At 47.6% G+C, this 18,044-nt stretch overlaps 1 non-coding gene and 1 pseudogene across 1 annotated transcript; one reads left to right on the forward strand and one right to left on the reverse strand.

The window, feature by feature from the left end:
- Nucleotides 1–2,550: 2,550 nt before the first annotated feature.
- On the forward strand, nucleotides 2,551–2,689 carry LOC124658525. Its single transcript, XR_006989254.1, has one exon. It is a non-coding gene; the product is annotated as a small nucleolar RNA Z247 (small nucleolar RNA).
- A 5,657-nt stretch (nucleotides 2,690–8,346) lies between these two features.
- LOC124652253 lies at nucleotides 8,347–17,751 on the reverse strand (annotated as a pseudogene).
- Nucleotides 17,752–18,044: the final 293 nt, after the last annotated feature.

The following is an 18,044-nucleotide window of genomic DNA, read 5'->3' on the forward strand; positions in this document are numbered from 1 at the left end:
CTCCTCCTGGTTCGATAAACCTTGGTTTCTTTCTGAGGGAAAACTTGCTGCTGTGCGCATCATACCTTCCTCTTGGGGTTCCCAACTAACGTGTGAATTACACGCCATCAATCCCCCAAACGCGGCACGAACAAAACACGTCCCCCAAACGCTCAATCCGGCGCGTTTTGGGGAACGGTTTGGGGGACGCGACTGGAGATGTTGTAAACCTGTTAAACGGGTTGTGTCTAGAAGGTTGTTTCGTGTATAGTTGTCTTGGCTTGTACGTCAAAATCATTGTTGAGATAAACACCAAATCAGTTATATAAGATTTGGTTGTTAGTTGTTGTAATCTGTATGCCCTTGAGGCTATATAAAGTGACCACACGGCGACCGTACAGGCACGAAGACCCTAGAGGCACGGCCGAACCAATCTCTCTCTCTCTGGTATCAGAGCTCTTTTCTTTCACAATGTCGAGCTCTTCCTCCTCTGTCCCTAGCTCTGCTCCGCAAGCCGGCGTCGTGATGGAGAAGCTATGCGGGGACAACTTCCCGCTCTGGAGGGCGCAGGTGATGCCGCCCCTACGGGAACGCCAGCTGGTCGGCTTCCTGGACGGCAAGGTTTCACAGTCGGCCGAGACACGTGAGATCGAGTCCATCAACGCAAAAGGTGAGAAAGAGATGCAGACTGTTCCTAACCCCGCGTATGCTGCATGGATTGCCCAGGACCAGCATGTTCTTGGGTTTCTGTTGTCCTCCCTGTCAAGGGGGGTGATACGTCTCCGACGTATCGATAATTTCTTATGTTCCATGCCACATTATTGATGATATCTACATGTTTTATACACATTATATGTCGTATTTATGCATTTTCCGGCACTAACCTATTAACGAGATGCCGAAGAGCCGATTGCTTGTTTTCTCGCTGTTTTTGGTTTCAGAAATCCTAGTAAAGAAATATTCTCGGAATTGGACGAAATCAACGCCAAGGGTCCTATTTTTGCACGAAGCTTCCGGAAGACCGAAGGGGAAGGAAGTGGGGCCACGAGGCGCCGCCACGGCGAGGGCGGCGCGGCCCAGCCCTAGGCCGCGCGGCCCCGGCGTGTGGGGCCCTCGTGTTGCCCCCGCGTTGCCCTTCCGCCTACTTAAAGCCTCCGTGACGAAACCCCCGCACCGAGAGCCACGATACGGAAAACCTTCCGGAGACGCTGCCGCCGCCAATCCCATCTCGGGGGATTCTCGGAGATCACCTCCGGCACCCTCGCCGGAGAGGGAATCATCTCCCGGAGGACTCTTCACCGCCATGGTCGCCTCCGGAGTGATGAGTGAGTAGTTCACCCCTGGACTATGGGTCCATAGCAGTAGCTAGATGGTTGTCTTCTCCTCATGTGCTTCATTGTCGGATCTTGTGAGCTGCCTAACATGATCAAGATCATCTATCTGTAATTCTATATGTTGTGTTTGTCGGGATCCGATGGATAGAGAATACTATGTTATGTTGATTATAAATCTATTATCTATGTGTTGTTTATGATCTTGCATGCTCTCCGTTATTAGTAGAGGCTCGGCCAAGTTTTTACTCTTAACTCCAAGAGGGAGTATTTATGCTCGATAGTGGGTTCATGCCTCCATTAAATCGGGACGAGTGACAGAAAGTTCTAAGGTTGTGGATGTGCTTTGTTGCCACTAGGGATAAAACATTGATGCTATGTCTAAAGATGTAGTTATTGATTACATTACGCACCATACTTAATGCAATTGTCTCGTTGTTTGCAACTTAATACTGGAAGGGGTTCGGATGATAACTCGAAGGTGGACTTTTTAGGCATAGATGCATCTTGGATAGCGGTCTATGTACTTTGTCGTAATGCCCAATTAAATCTCACAATAGTCATCATATCATGTATGTGCATGGTCATGCCCTCTCTATTTGTCAATTGCCCGACTGTAATTTGTTCACCCAACATGCTATTTATCTTTATGGGAGAGACACCTCTAGTGAACTGTGGACCCCGGTCCATTCTTTTACATCAAATACAATCCGCTGCAATACTTGTTTTACTGTTTTCTTGCAAACAATCATCATCCACACTATACATCTAATCCTTTGTTACAGCAAGCCGATGAGATTGACAACCTCACTGTTTCGTTGGGGCAAAGTATTTTGGTTGTGTTGTGCAGGTTCCACATTGGCGCCGGAATCCCTGGTGTTGCGCCGCACTACATCCCGCCGCCATCAACCTTCAACGTGCTTCTTGGCTCCTCCTGGTTCGATAAACCTTGGTTTCTTTCTGAGGGAAAACTTGCTGCTGTGCGCATCATACCTTCCTCTTGGGGTTCCCAACGAACGTGTGAGTTACACGCCATCAGGGGGTGCTCACACAGGTTTCCGCCCTGGAGACCACGGCTGATGTGTGGGCAGCGCTGACGGCGATGTACTCGTCGCAATCCCGTGCTCAAGTCATGCAGATTCGTATGCAGCTTGAAAGCACACAGAAGCGCGAGATGCGTGTTGCTGAATATGTGGCACGGATGAGAGGCCTCGACGACGCCATGAGCTCCGCCGGGAAGAAGATGGAAGATGATGATCTAGCCACATACATCCTGGCCGGGCTGGACGCGGAGTGGAATCCGCTCGTGACGACCATGACCACCAGGACCGACACGGTCTCCCTCTCCGAGCTGTACGCGCCTCTGCTGAACGTCGAGACCCGCCTCGACATCCAGAATGGCGGGCCTCCTGGAGCTGCTGCAGGCTCCTTCAACTATGGCGGCGGTCCTCCTGGGGGCGGCGGTGGTGGTGGCGGCATCTCCACCGTCAACCTGGCTTCCCGGGGTGGAGGCTGTAATGGCTATCACGGAGGCTGCGGAGGCGGTCGTGGACGCGGTGATGGCGGACGTGGCGGCAGAGGCAACAACTACAACAACTCCGCACGCCCCAACAACCAGCAACCGTTCGACGCCAACGGCAATCCTGGCCCACAATGCCAACTCTGCGGCAACTACGGGCACTCGACGCTGAAGTGCTGGAAGAGCTTCAACAAGGATTACAATGGTGAAGAGAAGCCTGCCGGATCACCTGCGCATGCTTACGGCGTCGACACCAACTGGTACCTAGATACCGGTGCCTCTGACCATGTCACCAGCGAGCTGGAGAAGCTCACCGTCCGTGACAGGTACCATGGCCATGAGCAGATCCACACTGCCAGCGGAGCAGGTATGGAGATTAGTCACATTGGTCATGATATTATTCCTACCCCTTGTGATAAACAACTCCAATTAAAAAATGTCCTCCGTTCTCCTCATGCAACTAAAAGCCTTGTTTCTGCTAATAAGCTAGCGTGTGATAATAACACCTTCCTTGAGATTCATCCCGATATTTTTCTTGTCAAGGAACAGGGCATGAGGAGAACACTTCTTCGCGGTAGATCCCATGGTGGCCTCTACCCTTTTTCGTCGAATCCTTCCACTTCAACAAAACAAGCTTTTGGAGTCAATAAACCATCGACCGCTCAGTGGCATATGTGTCTAGGACATCCCTCGTTTGATGTTGTTCAACGAGTTCTTAGCCAAAATAAACTTCCTTCTTCAAAGGATAATTCAGAGAATTTTATTTGTGATGCTTGTCAAAAGGGAAAGAGTCATCAACTCCCCATATTCCAAGTCTAGTAGTGTTTCTAGTGCTCCTTTAGAGCTCATTTTTTCGGATGTGTGGGTCCAGTTTGTGCTTCCATTGGGAATAACAAGTACTATGTAAGCTTCGTTAATGACTATAGCAAGTTTATTTGGATCTATCTTCTTAAGAATAAATCTGATGTTTTTGCTCGCTTTCATGACTTCCAAAATTATGTTGGACGTCTATTTGACAGAAAGATTCTTACACTACAATCTGATTGGGGAGGCGAGTATCAAAAACTCAACTCTTTTTTCAATGCATAGGCATAGTGCACCATGTATCTTGTCCCCGTGCACATCAACAAAATGGACCAGCGGAACGCAAACATCGCCATATTGTGGAAGTAGGCTTATCCCTTTTAGCTTATGCACACATGCCATTAAAATTCTGGGATGAAGCTTTCTCTACTTCCACATTTCTCATAAATTGTGTTCCCAGCAAAGTGATCAACCTTGATACACCACTAGAACGTCTCTTCAAACACAAACCCGAATACTCGTTTTTACGTATTTTTGGGTGTGCTTGCTGGCCAAATTTGCGTCCATATAATTCTCGCAAACTCCAGTTCCTCTCTACACGTTGTGCCTTCCTAGGCTACAATAATATGCATAAAGGCTACAAGTGCCTAGATATCTCTACTGACCGCCGCGTTTATATTTCCCGAGACGTAGTTTTTGATGAGAGTGTCTTTCCTTTTTCAGAATTACACTCTAATGCTGGGGCACGTCTTCGTGCTGAAATTCTGCTCCTTCCATCTCATTTACTTCCTCCTACTACACGTTTTGATCAAGGGGGAGAATTAATAGATGATCATTTGATTGCTAATCCTGCTAATTCTGCGTCTGGAGATTTTTCAGGTACACAGGACGGAGTACACGGAGCAGAAACCGCGGGTTCAGAAAGCGAGGCAGAATCTGCCTCGGGATCAGATGGATCCGCCGCGGGATCGCTGCCGTCGGGGCAGCAGTGTCTAGATCCACCGCGGGATCGCTGCCGACAGGGGGAGCAGCGTCAGGGGCAGGACCCCCACCTGACGGGATCAGTCAGGCCCACATGGGCGCTGGCAGCCAGGCGCACTCAGGCGCTGGATCTTCTGCGGTGACAACCTCTTCCACGCCAACGTCGCACACATCTGCCAGCCACACGGGTTTCTCGTATGAATCAAGGGGACATGATGTATCTGCAGCAGAACAGTCCGAGGAATCTGCTGCTGTCAGGGACACCAGATCTGCAGTGCATGCGGCTGGATCTGTTGTGCCAGCTCGCCCTATAACCCGCCTGCAGAATAAAATTCAGAAACCTATTAAAATGTTTGAAGGGATGATTCGGTATGCAATTTTTTGTGAAACTGGTGAACCTGAGAGTATTGCTGAAGCATTTGGGCACCCAGATTGGAAGAATGCAATGAATGAGGAGTACATGGCTCTCATGAGAAATGATACATGGCATCTTGTACCGGCAAAGGAAGGAAAAAATATTATTGATTGTAAATGGGTATACAAGGTCAAGAGGAGATCTGATGGCACTGTTGATCGCTACAAAGCTCAGCTAGTAGCAAAGGGGTTCAAGTAGCGCTATGGAATTGACTATGAGGACACTTTCAGTCCTGTTGTGAAGACGGAAATTCAATTCGGCTCCCGGGTGCGTATGCACCCTCTACCAAAAAATCATATTTCGAAATGTTGAAAAATTTTAACAAAATTTTTTACATGTACATCTTCATAATGTATGTCCGTTCATCAAGTTTCACGAAAAAATAATATTTTTTGGGATCTATATAAAAAAGAGAAAACTTATCTTGTGAAAAGCATTATTTTTAGCATTAAGTTTTGTCTTTTTTACACACGTCACATGATAAATCGATTTTTTATGAAACAACTTTGTAAGCGTGTAGCACGAGAAGATTTACATGCGAATTTTTTTGTTTCAATTTTTTTGAAATTCAAAATATGTGTAAGATGCATTTCAAAATAGAGGGAGCATATGCTCCCATGTTCCAAAACACCACTCCCGAACTTGTGAAGATTGCTACTGTTAGACTTGTGTTGTCTATTGCAGTCTCACGAGGATGGACACTTCGTCAGCTCGATGTATAGAATGCGTTTTTGCATGGCGTTCTGGAAGAAGAGGTTTATATGAGACAACCACCTGGGTCTGAGAAAGGTCAAGGTTTGGTATGTAAACTTGATAAAGCACTGTATGGCTTGAAACAGGCACCAAGGGCATGGTATTCCAGGTTGAGTACTAAGCTTCAGTATCTTGGTTTTATTCCTTCCAAGTCAGATACATCACTGTTCTTTCTGGCTAAACCGATATCACTATGTTTATTCTTGTCTATGTTGATGACATAATAGTGGCCAGTTCTATTCCCTCTGCTGTTGAAAAGCTCCTTCACCAACTTCGAGATGACTTTGCCTTGAAAGATTTGGGTGACTTGCATTATTTCTTAGGGATAGAAGTGAAGAAGATAGGTGATGGTATCACACTTTCGCAAGGGAGGTACACTGCAGATTTCCTCAAGAAGGTTGGTATGAGTAATTGCAAAGCAGTCACATCTCCTATGTCTTCATCGGAGAAGCTTTGGGCGCATGATGGTATTCCTCTTCAGATTGAGGATATAACAAAGTATAGAAGTATTGTTGGAGCTCTTCAATATCTTACCATGACACAACCAGATATCTCCTACTCGGTGAACAAGGTGTGTCAGTATTTACATGCACCGACCAGTGTGCATTGGATGGCTGTTAAGCGGATTATCAGATATCTTAAGTATACCATGCATCTTGGGATGAATATTCAGAGATCACAGTCTTTGCTTGTGAGTGCCTTTTCTGATGCAGATTGGGCGGGATGCTCAGATGACCATCGCTCCACTGGAGGGTTTGCTGTCTTTTTTGGTCCAAATCTGATATCATGGAGTGCTAGGAAGCAAGCGTCAGTTTCTCGCTCTAGCACCGAGGCTGAGTACAAGTCTTTGGCAAATGCTACTGCAGAAATCATTTGGGTACAGTCCATTCTTGCTGAAATTGGTGTACTCCAGCCCAAGGAAGCATATCTGTGGTGTGACAACCTTGGAGCAACATATTTGTCTGCAAATCCGGTGTTTCATGCAAGAACTGAACACATCGAGATAGATTTTCATTTTGTTCAAGAACGTGTTGCGAACAAGCTTTTGGATGTGCGGTTCATTCCATCCGGTGATCAGGTGGCAGACGGATTTACTAAACCCCTTCCGGTGAAACAACTCGAGAACTTCAAACGACATCTGAATTTGGTATGTTGTGTTTGAGGGGGGTGTTAAACGAGTTGTATCTAGAAGGTTGTTTCGTGTATAGTTGTCTTGGCTTGTACATCAAGATCATTGTAGAGATAAACACCAAATCAATTGTATAAGATTTGGTTGTTAGTTGTTGTAATCTGTATGCCCTTGAGGCTATATAAAGTGACCACACGGCTACCCTAGAGGCACGGCCGAACCAATCTCTCTCTCTGTAATTTGATAAAACCAAGCTTATTTGTTTTCATCTAAATTTATAACCAGACCTGCTAGAAGAAAAAAAATAGTGTAACAGTTGAGAAGCACTTCCGTGCCGTCTCGGCATATCTCGGCGCTACCAAAAAAAAAAAAGCTAAGACCATAATGAAACCTGACGAAAGATGAATCTTGTTTGACCATGTCTTCCATCTGCCCGCATTGCCTCAAAGGTCACACACCAAGCTGAAAGTTGGAACCAGCCAGGCTGTCTACAATGTTTAAGATTTCCAGAGATAAGTCATAATTGCTTATACGCAGCTCCGATTCTCAATTCACCGTTTATTAATTTGGAACCAACAACAACAAGTGCCACTGTTTTCCAAGGATGCGGATATTTTTGAGCCACGAGGACGTAGATATTCGTATTCGCACAAGGTGGGCTATCACATTCGTCTGGCTAATAGCTCTGCTCTGTGTCCTCTCAAAATCATAACGGGGGTGAGATATCTCTAACCAGGACTTCGTTTGGGCAAGTTCAGCAGGATCGTCACGGGTATTTGTATACATACTGCATACAATGTGGAAAGAGTTGAGAGACACATGCATATACTTACTTTTGTGAGAATTGTACTGCTAACATTTAAAAAAAACTCACGCTCATAAATATGTACATACACTCACCCTTATGACCATATGCACACAATAGTTATATGCGCTACCTAACAAGAGCAGATTAAGGTGGGAAATAGGAAAATAGAATAAGCTTACCAATATGCAGATTAAAGTGGGAAAAAAACAAGTTCTATTATATTAAAAAGAATGCTCATCAATCAGCTAAGCCAGCTTAAAACAGTTTTTTCAGCACCCAAGTTTCCACGTACTGAATCAGACATCAAGGATCTGTATCACACTATCACTAGCAGATCTGAATCAAACACGCAAGTTTCTTTACTCTTGGCACATTTGTGTCACCATTATGTAATGGATTTCCCTCTAATATAATGCAAAAGCAGAGCGCCTGCTGTTCACGATAAAAAAAAAAAACTAGCAGATTGGTTAAGGATAAACGTCAGATATACCCTGCTCAAATGTAGTAATAACTTCAGAGTGATTAAGGATCCACGGAATTTCTTGCGTCTCTACTGATTTTACTCATCGATCAAAGGATGAAAGGATCTGATTTATCCTACAACTTTTGCTCAAACACATCGAAGACTGAGATCGTTTTGTACCTCTTCGTAATAAAACTCATGAATGCGTATAAAGTGATCTTAGTCCTTTATGTGTTTGAGTTTGGGGGAGAGGGGGCGCTGAGCCATTCCTCTTATCTTATTTGGTCCCTATCCTATATAAACTCTCGAAGGCAGCTTCTTGGCTGGATTTCTTGCCCATGACGAAATACATGTCTCCTGTCATTAGTTCATAACCAGGTCATATATCAGCATGTTCCAGCAGTATAGAGATCCAAACAGTAAATTAAGCAAGTGAGAATGAGATGTACCTATTCGGACAAAAGGGACGTGAGCAATCTTGTTCCATTCGGGGCTTCCATGTTCTGTGATCTTCTTCTCCAGCTCTGGATGGCATCCTGAAAGATCGAGTTTCTTCAAGGAGGAGGGCAGATGTGGAAGTGACTGGAGTTGCCCAGCACCGCGTAGGTCTAAATCCTCAAGAGTGCAGAGGTCTTGCATGCTCGGCGGGAGAGATTTCAGAGAATCTGCGTATATGCTCACGTGTTGGAGGGATCGACGGTTCTGTAGCAGCCATCGTTCAGGTAAGCTCTCCATCTCTGACCCATTACTAATGCGCAAATCTTCAGTGTGACACAGACTCTGGAGCGGCTCAACAAGCAGCAAGGACGGTAGATCAATGTTAAGACTATGTATCTGAAGTGAACTGTTGGGCTCCACCAGATGCTCTTCTTCGCCACCAGAACCAGAACCACATGTAACTCGAGTTAGCGAGGACTCAGCAGCCTGTGCGAGTTTATTGCACTCAGATATACTTAACCTGATGCAGGATGGAAGTGATCCGAGCCCTCCCAGGGACGAGAGATTCTCGCATCCCTCTATGCACATGTACTGCAGAGACCCTATGCTCCTGAACACATCCGCAGAGGGCAGAGATACCAGACTCGAGCAGTTCTGCAGCTTGAGATTAGATAAGTTCGTGAGCAGTTGTCCTGGCCCAAAAAGTGGAACTTCCATATCACCACATAAGGCAATAGTTAGTTCTCTTAGGGACGGTGGCATGAGCATATCTTTGGCATCTCTCAGCATCCCCAACTTTGGACATCGGTAGATTGTGAGCAACTCAAGTTCTTTCATTTCTTCAAATGGTATGGACGCGGACTCCAATTGTGTACAATCCTCAACTCTTAGGACACGTAGGGCTCCCATGTACAGTTTTTGCTCCAAAAGGCTCCCTTTCAGCGAAGTTAAATATGGACAGCCCATGACAAATATGTTAGTCAAGTTAGATGATTTGGACTCGATGCCCTGACTGGATATCTTGCCAATCATAGGAAGTTTGGTCAGCCAAACATCTTGTATATGCTAAAATAGCCTAGGCTTGCAGGAATAGGTAATTCCCTCAGATTTTGGCATCCACTAACTTGCAAAGTATGAAGACTTTGTGGTAACAGCAACTCCGTGGAAGCACTAGTGGACACACCAGATGACCGACCAATCTGCCGTAGCTTAGGAAGTTCGAATAACTCTAGATTCTTCAGCAATACTAACTCGCCAAGAGAGGGAAGGTATTCCCAATTTATGCAGCGAATCAACGTGAACGATACCAGGTTTTTGACAGAGCGGTGTGAACTAACCTAGAATATCTGTAGATAGGTTAGTTTGTTCCATGCGTGTTGATCACGCTGAGCTGTAGATAATCATCGGCTGTTGTAGCCTAACAACCATTGTATATCTTGTTATCTATCTGGCATATAAATACATATGAGGGCCGGTGGTGATTTACCACGGCAACACAAGATATTTCACTTGGTATCAGAGCCGAGATCCCATCTACAACCTAGATTGCCATGGCAGGACCATCGGACACCACCGCCGCCGGGTCAGGCACCACCGTCACCATCTCCTCCATCACCAACCTCATCACCATTCGTCTGACCCGCGACAACTTCCTCCTCTGGAAGACTCAGGCGGCGCCCGCGCTCCGCGCAGCGCATCTCTTTGGCTACGTCGACGGCACCATCGCCGCGCCATCGCCCACGATCACCGAGGGCACCGGCGATGCGGCTAAGGAGACGGCCAACCCGGAGTTCCTCCGGTGGTATCAGCAGGACCAGCTGGTCCTCATCGCCCTCCTCGGCTCCATGTCCGAGGACATTGTTGGGCAGCTGACGCGCATCACCACGTCGGCCGGCGTGTGGGAAACGCTCCACGCCATGTTCGGCTCGCAGAACCGAGCCAGGGTAATGCAACTGCGTTACCAGCTCTCCAACCTGAAGAAGAAGGACATGACCGCCTCCGAGTACTTCAATCGGATGAAGGGGTTCGCTGACGCCATGGCCTCCGCTGGAAAGCCACTCAGCGACGAGGAAATCCTTGGCTATATCCTCGCCGGACTGGGTCCGGAATACGAGCCCCTCGTCGCCTCCATCACCTCCCGCGACAACCCGGTGACGCTCAACAATTTTTACGCCTATTTTCTGAGTGCAGAGCTTCGCCTTGAGCAGCAGGCGTCCATCGGGGAGATCCACGCTTCTGGCAATGCTGTCGACCGCCATCGTAATGGTGGCCAAGGAGGTGGCCAGCGTGGTGGCGACGGACGTGGAGGACAAGGAGGAGACCGCGGTGGCCGCAATGGTGGCCGCAATGGAGGACGCGGCAACGGAGGTGGCCGGAACGGGGCGGAGGTGGTGGCCCTCGCCCCACTTGCCGGTGTGTGGCAAGTACGGCCACGACGCCCTGCGCTGCCGCAACCGCTTCAACCATGCCTTCCAGCCCGACGAGCCCCGTCCGCGCAATGCCAACGCCGCCCACGCCAACAACACCAACGACGGCAATTGGTACTTCGATTCAGGCGCGACGGATCATCTGACGTCCGATCTGGACCGTCTCAGCCTCCAGGAACGCTACCACGGGAAGGACTCCGTGCAGGTCGCCAACGGTGCAGGTCTGCCAATTACCCATATCGGTCATTCTCAGATTACTGGTTCTTCTCGTCCAATTCATCTCAAAAATATCCTTCGCGTTCCTAACCTGTCTAAGAATCTATTATCTGTGCACAAACTATTACTTGACAATAATGCCTATGCTAAATTCTACCCCTTCCATTTTTATGTTAAGGACCAAGCCACGAAGGCCCTTCTTCTTCGGGGTAGATGCCAGGACGGCCTCTATCCGGTGCCAAGCGACATCGTCTCTCCACCTTCATCCCACCGCCACGGTCTGGCCAGCACGACGCTCTCCGCTGAACACTGGCATCGCAGGCTGGGGCACCCATCGAATAAAGTCATCGAGTCTGTTTTTAGGTCGAATAAAATCGCTTGCGCACCGTCGCCATCCTTAGTTTGTGATTCGTGTCAACGTGCCAAGGTGCACCAGTTGCCCTACTCTAGGTCGTCTCATGTCACTAGTTCCCCTCTCGAGCTTGTGCACTCCGATGTGTGGGGGCCAGCTCATCGTTCTACGGGAGGGTTTAGGTATTATGTCAGTTTTGTCGACGATTTCAGTCGTTACACTTGGATTTATCTTATTAAACGAAAGTCAGATGTTGAGCGAGTCTTTTTATCATTTTCAGACTCATGTTGAGCGCTTACTTCAGGCTCAAATTCGTGCTGTTCAAACTGATGGCGGTGGCGAGTATCGTCGCCTGTCTCGTTTCTTTGATCGTACTGGCATTCAACATCGCCTAACCTGTCCTCATACATCTAAGCAAAATGGCATTGCAGAAAGGAAACACAGGCATATTGTGGAGACAGGCATTGCCTTGCTCGCCCACTCTTCTCTCCCGATCCGTTTCTGGGACGAGGCCTTTCTTACCGCGGTCTACCTGATCAACCGCATGCCTACTCAGAATCTCCAAAACGCTAGCCCTCTTGCCTGCCTCCGTGGAGAACAACCTGACTACTCCTTTCTTCGAGCTTTCGGTTGCGCTTGCTGGCCGAATTTGCGTCCCTACAACAATCGGAAGCTCTCCTATCGCTCTCGCCTTTGCGTTTTTCTTGGGTATAGTCAACAACATAAGGGGTATAAATGTTTGGATCGATCCACTGGCCGCATTTTTGTGTCTCGAGATGTCGTTTTTGACGAGAACTTCTTCCCTTACTCGTCTCCTACCTCTCCGCCATCTCCACCGTCTCACCCACCTGCCACAATTCCCTCCTTGTTTCCTCGTTCCGAGCCAGTAATCCAAGATGATCATATGCGTAATTACGATCTGACATTGTTGACTGACACCCCTGCTACTAGCAGTTCCTCTGATGCAGGTAACTCTGGCGATGACACTGCTGCTCCTGACTTGGGCTCTCCTCGCACGCCCTCCAGCTCGGTTGCATCCGATCATGCAGTCTCTCCTGCCGCGGCAGAGACTTCGTCTGCCCCGGACACACAGCAGCCTGCCTCGGACGGTTCTTCTGCCGCGGCTTCGGATCCTGCCGCCACGCCGTCCCCAGCTGCGACACCTCCTACGACATCCGCACCGTCGCCTCTGGCAGTTGACCCTGCGCCCGTGCTGCGTCATCCCATGCAGACACGCACGCGCACCGCCTCCGTCAAGCCCCTGGTTCCCACGGACGGGACTGTTCGGTACGACCCCAAGCGTCGCGCTCGCGGCCGAGCACTGCCTCCTATCGTCGTGCGCTCTCGGCGCTCGCCGGCGACAGGCCATGGAAGACGAGCATGCTGCTCTTCTCCGCAACAACACTTGGACCCTGGTTCCTCCCCCTTACGGCCGCAACATTATTGGCTCCCGGCTGGTTTTCAAGCTCAAGCACAAGGCTGACGGTTCCATCGACAAATACAAGGCTCGGTTGGTTGCTCAAGGATTTACTCAACGTTATGGTCTTGACTACCTTGACACCTACAGTCCCGTGGTCAAGCATGCCACAGTTCGGCTCGTTCTTGCTCTTGCTGTGGCTCGCAACTGGTGTGTTCGGCAGCTTGACATCAGCAATGCTTTCCTGCACGGGGTTTTGGAGGAGACTGCATATATGCGCCAGCCACCCGGTTTTGAGGACTCTGCTCATCCAGATTATGTCTGCAAACTGCAAAAGTCCATCTATGGCCTCAAGCAATCGCCGCGAGCGTGGTACTCTCGCCTCAGTGATCTGCTACATCAGCTCGGTTTTGTTGCTGCCAAGACCGACACCTCACTGTTTGTGTTTCATCAGGCTGGTGTCACTGTCTACATGCTCGTATATGTCGATGACATTGTCGTCGTCAGTTCCTGTGCTCGCGCCTCGGCCTCTCTTATTCAGCGTCTTGGTGAAACTTTTCCTGTCAAAGACTTGGGCCCGCTCCACTACTTTCTTGGCATCGAAGTGGTCCGAGATTCAGGGGGAATGACTCTATCCCAAGGCAAGTATGCTATGGACCTTCTCTGCCGTGCTAACATGGACAAGGCCAAGGCTGTCTCGACCCCGATGTCAGTTCAAGACAAGCTTGCTGCTGATCAAGGAACACCGCTGCTAGGTGATTCAGTCTTTGACTACCGCAGTACAGTCGGAGGATTACAATACCTCACACTTACAAGGCCAGACATTTCCTACGCTGTCAACAAAGTATGCCAGTACCTTGCCAAGCCAACTACAGTACATTGGGAAGCAGTTAAACGCATATTGCGTTATGTCAAGGGTACAGCTGACATTGGTCTGCGTATTCGCAAGTCACCATCGATGCTTCTGAGTGTCTTTACTGACGCTGATTGGGCCGGCAATGCTGATGATCGCCGCTCGACTGGTGGTTTCGCTGTGTTCTTCGGGCCAACCTTGATATCTTGGAGTGCCCGCAAACAACCCACCGTCTCCCGATCATCCACTGAAGCGGAATATAAAGCATTGGCAAACGGTACAGCCGAGGCAATTTGGGTGCAGTCTCTGCTTCGCGAACTTCATGTTCCTCAATATCGACCACCGGTGCTATGGTGCGACAATCTTGGCGCAACGTACCTCACAGCAAACCCGGTGTTTCATGCTCGAACGAAGCATATCGAAGTCGATTTCCATTTCGTCCGAGAGAAGGTTGCACAAGGAGCCCTTGACGTACGCTTTGTTTCTTCTGCTGATCAAGTGGCTGATGCTTTCACCAAGCCTTCGACGAAATACATGCTAGATCAATTGTATACCAATCTCAACTTAGTACAAGTACGTCGGTGAGATTGAGGGGGAATGTGAACTAACCTAGAATATCTGTAGATAGGTTAGTTTGTTCCATGCGTGTTGATCACGCTGAGCTGTAGATAATCATCGGCTGTTGTAGCCTAACAACCATTGTATATCTTGTTATCTATCTGGCATATAAATACATATGAGGGCCGGTGGTGATTTACCACGGCAACACAAGATATTTCACTAGCGGTTCTCAATCCAAGATGGAATTGTGGGACCCTCATAACCCCGAATTAACAATTTCCTAATATTAACATGTGGCTCAAGGTGGTCAAGAACCAAGTCATCTGTCATGATTTGATCAGGTGTCGACCACACTAAATACAACGAGTTGAGGAGCTGTTTCTCCTTCAACTTGGCATCCTTAGCTTCTTCATAATTCTTAACATTGTCAAGACCCCCCACAGACAATTCACGGAGATCTCTGAAGTTCCTGATTGCACTTATTTTGTTGCATATTTTTCCTCCTACCTGGTAGTCATGTAATTCTTGAAGAGAAGTGAGCCTGCTTATACAAAAATTTCCAAATCCACGCACTCCATAGGATACATACCGCAAACCTTCAAGGTCCCCTAAATATCTCACTTCATATGTTTCGGTCTCCAAACCAGAACCACATTGAAGTACCAGCAAGTGATACAGTTTCGCAACCCCACATATCGTGCCTGCTGATATCTGGTGCAAGTAGATATAGCGAAGATGTTTTAAGTTGCCAAGCTTGTCAGCAAGACAGAATGTGTTCCAAAGTTCTGAATGCAATAGACGCAATGATTTTGAGCTCTCGATAACCATTTCAAGTGCACCAGCTATATCATGTTCAACCTTGCGACGGTTTCTATAAATGCTGAAAATGATAATAGTGCGCATGTTCTCAAAACGGGAGATTTTCTTGACCTCGTCAGCAGAGAAACTGTGAATATTGACAATGCATAGGTGTCGCAATGTATCCTTCTCGTAATTGAGCTGAACAGGATCATCTATTCTTGCACATTCACCAGTTGACACATTCCTTGCTAATTCATGCATCAAGTCATGCATTACATAATGTTCAAACTGTTCCCATCCAATGGTTACGGATTTCAGATCAAAGAATGATTTTCTAGTTAGCTGAGCCAAGAAGTGCTCTGCAGTATCCACCAAAGTTTGAGTGTCACTTGCAGGCTCTGAGATCAATCCTGAACCAATCCACAGTTGCACAAGTTCTTTCTTTTGAAATTCGTAGTCCTGAGGAAATATGCAACAATACCGAAAGCAAATCTGCAGCTTTGTTGGTAAGTGGTAGTAGCTTAATCTTAGAACCTTCATAATATCATCCTCAGTTCCTTTAAAATGTTCCAATCCTTGATCCAAGAATCTGCTCCAGTACTCAAGGCTCATATTACTTTGCAAATGCTCACCGACAACCTTTGTTACCAAAGGACATCCTCTCAGCTTTTTTGCAATTTGTTCTCCAGTTAACTTCAAATATACACTATCTCCTGGACCAAACCCGGAAAAGGCATGATGTGTGAAGAGCTCGAGATTTTTATCTTCTTCCAATCCTTGTAATGTCAGGCTTTGATCTCTTTTGATTCCCATCACCTTTGCAGCCATCTCTGCTACAGATTGCATTCGGGTTGTCAACAAAATTTTGCTAGCAGTGTTCACTTTCCTTAGAGGAGCAAATAACTTCTCCCATTCATCTCTTCTCTTATCTTCCCAAACGTCATCCAAAACTAGCAAAAAATTGATAGACTTGAGTTTCTCTATTAGATCTCTCTGTAGTGGTTCTAAATGATCAGCGCTTGGTTTTATGCCTGTAGCACATTCCAGTATTTTACTTGTCACCGATGTCGCGTCAAAACTAGTAGATACAGTAATCCAGATCACCTTAAAATGCTTCAGAACCTCTTCTTGTTCGCATATGCTCTGAGCCAAAGTAGTTTTCCCCATGCCACCATGACCAACCACTGAAATAATAGGAATACTCTTGGTCATTGTCACCCCTGTTTCACCCGATTCAACTGATGGGTTGGCCAGCCAACCAGCAATCTGTTCTTTCTCCTTTTCTCGTCCAACAAAAATGGTTGCACTTAATGTGGAACCAGTCTGGCGACTATTGTCCACAAGCTTCTGCACTTGCTGCTGACTACTGGCAGAAGAACCTCCGCTGAGATGGTCTGTGAGATTGAGGAAACTGACAACACCTGCAGCAGCCTTGTCTAAACCATCCACAGATTTCATCAGTCTCTTGAAACTGTCACCGTGATTATTTTTCCTGAAAAAAGGGCCACTCTTAACAGACTTGACAAACTTGTGCTTCATCTTACCGAAAGGAGAACCCCAGTTGCTAACCCTTTGGTGCTTGGCCTTCTCTTCGAGCTCGTAGTATTCAAGCTCATCGATGGCATCCTCCGCCGCCTCCACTGCATCCCTAAGCTGCCAAAGCCATGCATCTAGAGCGCTACTCTGCCCCCTGACATGTTCCGGGCTGACGACATCCAACACCGCCTGGATCTGTGGCATGGCCCGCAGTAGCCGATTCTTCACCTCATCCATGTCTTTGGATTTGAAGTATTCGTCGATGTAGCTGAAAGCCTTGTTGATCAAGAAGGATATAGCCGGCGTTGCCACAGACTTCCCTGCAAAAACGAGTGCCGCAGAGGCAGCCATGTCTGTGGATGGATTCTTCTTTGGTGTGTGCTCGTGGGAAAGGAGGGCTAGCAATGAGCAAATAATGAATTTTTCTAACCCTGGATCTGGAGTAGTTGCTATGTGGTGTCGAGAGGGAAAAAATGCTGATATGTACCATGAAAATTGACCCTTTGATGAGTCCTAGTCATAAGCCAAGTCGTTGCTAACAACAAGGTGGCCAAACTTCAAACGGAAGTTTCCATGGTCTCCATCCATCCACAATGCAGGGCCTGTAATGCGCCAGCAGTACAGGATCAGCCCAGATGTATACCACGAAGATTGACCCTTTCTTTCCAACTTTGAAGCAAAACATATGAGCCAACTCCAAATCTCTAACAAAATCTGACTTTTCTGATGTTCACCTGTGCTGCCACGTTGGGGCCAATCATGGCCCGGCTGATCTACATCATCCCTGATGGGCAAAAATCGTCATGTCTGGGCGATGACCCTTGTCAGTGATTGGAGACGAATGGTTTAACCTGTAGCAATGTCTACACATAACTAAAATTTCACATACTAATGCAACTGTCAATACAACATGAAACTATATCAATGTTTAAACCTGAATGCACTAACCATAAAAGAAGTTTCTTCACATCCCTGAGCAATAACCAAATTGGCTGATGGCCTGGACTGGAGCAGGCGGGCACATGTCAATAGCACTTGCCTGGCCAACAGCGTGCTCCAGGCCGCCCGTCCCTGCCCATCAGGCGTGCCCGCCGGCTTGTCCACCGCCAGGTGCGCAGATCAATGCCCTCCAGCCAACACCTCGAGCTCTGGCTCGTTTGCCGATGTGTCTTGTCTTAGATGTATATATTTGTATATTGTAGTTTCCATATATGTTAGGGGGCTTCCTGCATATTTATACTTGTACGTGTACTATATATTAT

This window comes from Lolium rigidum, chromosome 5 (genome assembly GCF_022539505.1).
Source record: "Lolium rigidum isolate FL_2022 chromosome 5, APGP_CSIRO_Lrig_0.1, whole genome shotgun sequence".
NCBI classification, from domain to species: Eukaryota; Viridiplantae; Streptophyta; class Magnoliopsida; order Poales; family Poaceae; genus Lolium; species Lolium rigidum.